This window comes from Pteropus medius, unplaced genomic scaffold (assembly GCF_902729225.1).
Source record: "Pteropus medius unplaced genomic scaffold, Ma_sr-lr_union100, whole genome shotgun sequence".
Lineage (NCBI taxonomy): Eukaryota > Metazoa > Chordata > Mammalia > Chiroptera > Pteropodidae > Pteropus > Pteropus medius.
In genome coordinates this window covers 4,004,454-4,009,372 of record NW_024346667.1, presented here as the reverse complement: position 1 = coordinate 4,009,372, position 4,919 = coordinate 4,004,454, and positions in this window count along the sequence as shown.

Here is a 4,919-nt window from a genome sequence, read left to right as displayed (position 1 = left end):
TCAGCTCTTCATTTTATAGATATGCTTCTCTTCATAACTTATATAATTACATATATTTCTTTTTACAAGAGGATGAAATATATGACATCTGGGTGAGCTTTGGGTTGTTAGTTTTGGCTCCTAGCACTGACGTATTTGTGGAAATGTCACATTTTCATTTGACTCCATTTTTGACCTATGGCATAACATTTGCAAGGCCGAAGGCTTGGGACGAGGAGGGGATTAATATTTATTTTGTTCTGGGATTGACTGAATGTCACTGGAACCATGCTCTCACCATGGAAGTTGAGAAATAATCTTGAGCAATATTTAGGAAAATAGAGAAAAACTTTCTTTGATAAAATCTTGTTGCGAACCTTCACAAATTGGCTTAAGGCCTACATATTTTTCTTTTGAAAATCTCCTGTTTTTTTTCTTATGTACATAAACTCCATATGTTATTAACAAGTTATGTATAAAAGTTTTTAGCATGATTACTTTTGAAATGATTACTTTCAGTTTTGATTTTACAGCTAAATCGGTGAATTAAGAAGTTAATTGATGTTCTTTAAGTACTTCTGTGACATTTTGCCAATTTTCAATTGCAATGTCTTATTTACATGAGATATTTTTAAGTAGTGAGAAGTTGATTTTTTCAATCTATGGGTAACGTTTTTGAAGTAAGGTTAGTCTTGGAGTCATAGGGCTGCATACAAATGTGACATTGGAACTCAGCCATCAACACTCTGAGAGATTTTTCTTTCTCTAACTCATTACAGTAAGTTCTTCAGTCAGACATGCCATGTTGTGGCATGTTGTGTCTAACTGAACACATTTTAGTTACTCACTGGCATAATTTAGGGTAAATGTTAGGTGTCTCTATGTTTGCCTTTGGGAACATTTGTATCTTTATTTGGAATTTCCAGGAGCAAGGTTAGGAAATTTGGATGGCATTCGATATCTGCTGATCATCCAACGTGACTGCCTCTGCAAAGCTGTGCTGACATGGTGGGTGGAGAATATCAACTCATAGAGGAGAGGGCTCTCAAAGGAAGAAGTGACTTTAGAGACAGACGCATTATATATTAGGGACAGAGCTAATTTTTAGAATCTTAATTGGTCATTACAGATTAGGAGTCTTGTGTAGATAACAAGTTTGAATCAGGCTGAGCTTCCTGATAACACAATTTATTTTTCACAGCCACATGCAAGGTATTGAGTACTAGGATACCTGGGATAATGAGTTAACAATCCTTTTTTGACAATAGTGTGTGCTTTGTTTTGGAGCTGATGTTAACTCAGTGTTCTTATTACAAATTATTTGCAAACGATCCCAGAATGTCCCTTTTTTGCCAGATAAATATCAGCCTTTTTTAAAAGGTAACATCAAAGCCAGGACTTTCAGAGTGAGCCATTTTGCAGGCTAATGAGTGCTATCTGTGGAGCCTTAGAAGATGACCTTTTGTCTTTTTGGTATTGATGGACCAAAGAAAAGAGTAACCTTGGAACTCTAATCTAGAAATTGTCATGCATTGTTCTAATTATAAGCCACAAAATTGCTCAACCATTTATATATAGAAAAGATCTTGCTTAGTGGCTGTCAGCACTTTCTTTTAAAACCAAAGCATTACAGATAGAACAAGTTCTTATCTGACTTAAACTTGCTGATAATTCCTGAATCATACCTTTTGAAGGTTGCTGAGGGTCATCAATGGCTTGGTTGTGATTGATCTGGAAGACTTGCTGAGTGGATTGTGGGTCTGGCAGCCATCATCATGGAAAATGACCACTGGCGCCTCCCTTCCTAAGACTTTTAGTAACTTTCATCCTCAGTTTCTCCTTCCATAAGACTGAAACCCCCTTCTCCTGGATAGTAACATTTTGGGAAGAATGGGTAATCAGTGGGGACCCTCTACCAGAGCATTTGCCGAAATCTACACAAAGTTTCCTGGTATGAGAACACAGCCTTGTTTGAAAAAATTTGTCACATTTACAAAATATGCATTTTATATTTCTCTAATATCTGCAACTCAAACTATAATTTTCTTGTGAAAGAAATGCTTACCACCTTCTTTAGACAGCCAGTCTTTTAATCTTTTGTATCATTTCTACATTTGAACTCATTTAACAGAATCAGAAGCCTTGGTTAAATCCATTAATGCAACATATAATTCACATTGCCATTTTCTGCATTTCTCTCGCACTGCAGTTTAGTTGTTGAGATTTCAGGCTCTGGAGCCAGACTAGTTGGATCCAAATTCTGGCACTGACACTTACTGGGTACGTGATTTGGACAAGTTACTTAACCTCTCTGGGCTTTAGTTTTCTAAAGTTATCTGTGAAATGAGAATGAATAGTACTTATGGTGTAGGGTTGTTATAAAGACTAAATGAGATAATAAATGCCACAAACAGAAACACTCGCTTAAATAAGTAAGGTGTTTTAAAACCATTTTGTTTTCATTTATTTATTTATTTTCAATGGTCAGGCTACATGGGCAATCTCATAGATACCCAGTGACGGCTGGAACACAGGCATACCAGACCTGGAAAGTGAGCCGCCTCTGAGGCTTCTCCTTCTCTCTCCCACAGGTTTATTTGCTTCCTTTGCTTTCTGCAGACCAGCTTTCTTGGCATATTACTGTGCATATGTCCAGAAATTCTTTCCCCCAAATCTATACAACTTATTAGATGAACCACTCTCCATCACCTGACTCGGCTTCACAGTGTCCTACTCCCAAGTTTCCAGATGAGAGGAAGTTCAGTCAGCTGGGGCTGGAGGGGACACAGCCATGCAGTAAGAATGGTGGCTCTTTCCAAAGGCTGATGGTGTCTTAGAGTCTCTAAGAAGGTGCTGTCATGGTAGGGTTGAGGACAGCAGTAATTGGCGACTCTAGGATAATCATAGTGACAATGTTCAAGGGCGATTAAAAGCTTGCTTTAACCATTAATTACTTATTTAAAAAAAAAAAACTATTGAAGGATAATAAACCATGGAAAAAGACATATATGGTAAAGTGTACAGCTTAATGAATTTTGGCCAACTGAACACACCTGTGTAACCAGCACCCAGCTCAAAAAACAGACTCACTAGTACCCACATGGCTCCCTTTGCTCCTCTCTAGTCACTACTGCTAAAGGGTAGATTAGTTTTGCCTCTTTTTCTACTGTCTATAAATGGAATCATATCCTATATACTTTTTCATGTCTGGCTTCCTTTGCTTAACATTGTAAGATTTATTGATATCGTTGTATATATTCGTGGAGCATTCATTCTCAGTGTAAAGTACTCCATCATGTCGATCTACTATACTTTATCTCACCAACTGGTGATGGACATTTGGATAGTTTTGTTTCTGTCTATTGCTAATGGTGCTGCCACAAACCTGTTTTGTTGAACATGTATACATTACTACTGATTACTTTTACCATCAGAGATTTATCCTGGGTGGGTGTGGTGAATTATTTTCCATCACGTGTAATTGAATTGATGGTCCTTATGGATGAATATTGTTATGCTTTTTGTCTGGTAACTTCTTATCATTTTATGTTTTGACTTTAACAGTATGAGGACAGAGTATTGTTTTAAATATTTTGCATACATGAAAGAACCTTGATATATTTTGATAGGTGCCCAACTATTTGTTGATGGAATGAATGAACAAATGAATGAATGGTGGTATATGCCTACTTCTTTTCTGGAAACAAGCCCTATATACAGGAGAGGTTCCAATGGCATGTTTAGAGAAGGCTGACCTGTTGCTTAGCCAAAGCTCATTGATTGAGGGATGGACAGAGGACCCAAGCCAGGCTAATTGTGTCTCTTTTCTGGGCATTTAAAATTTGTAACTGAAAGAAAGAGACCAAGCACTGCTGAGTCCCTGTGACTGTGCCCAGGTTCCTGCTGTTTGGTAACAAAGGCACTCTGGCTTCTTTATTTTTTTTTTTCTCTCACTTCCTTAAAGTGGATAAAAGTATGTATATGTATGTGTGTATGTGTGTGTGTGTATATATATATATATATATATATATATACACACGTACACACACACACACACTGTTAAATGACAATGCGAGACTCTTTTTATTAAGTTCCAAAATGCAAAGTAGAGAGAGTAAGTATTAAAAAAGGTCACGATATGGAGAGGTCAGTGAAGACTAGCTTCATGGTATATCCTGTTGCCTTGGCTTGCTTTATTGAGAAGAGCTACTGTAAATGTGATTGTATTTTCTGAACCAGAAATTAGAACATTAAGGCAACAGTTCAGGAGAGGAGTAACGAGGACTTGAAGCAGGGAAGCGGGTGTGGGACTGAAGAGGAGGCACGGTAGAGATCTGACAGATGAAGGCTCTAAGTCTTAAAAACACTTAATGTGGGAATAAAAAGAAGTCGAAGATGATGCTGGGTTTTGAGTTTCTCTGTTAGGAAAGATAATGGTAACACTATTATAAATAAGGGGATTTGAGGAGAGCAAAGGGGGAGGGATAAAGATGAATTAAGTTTAAGGTCCTGGTGAGACAAGCAGATTGTTCTGGTCAAGAATATTGGCTTTGGAGTTAGGAAGTCTTGGAATTCCATCTGTACTTTGTACCTCTCTGTGTGATCTTAGGCACCTTATTAGCTTCTTTGTCTCAGTTCCCTATTATAAGCTGATATCTCACTAAGGATTTAAATGAGACAATGCCTATAAAGGATTTCACTTATCGCCTGGCAATTAAGTATTCATAAAATATGTATTAACAGGATGATGATGATGGTGATGTGATGATGCCCTTAGTGCAGCTGGAAAACAGGGACTGGAGTCCTGCAGTGGGGATTTGCTTAGAAGTGGAGATGATCCAAGGAAACTGATTGAAATTGACAAGGAAGAGTGTGGAGAGGAAAGACAGGGTAGCCCAAGTCATGTCTAGTTAGAAATATGAACTGTTTGAACTAGGACT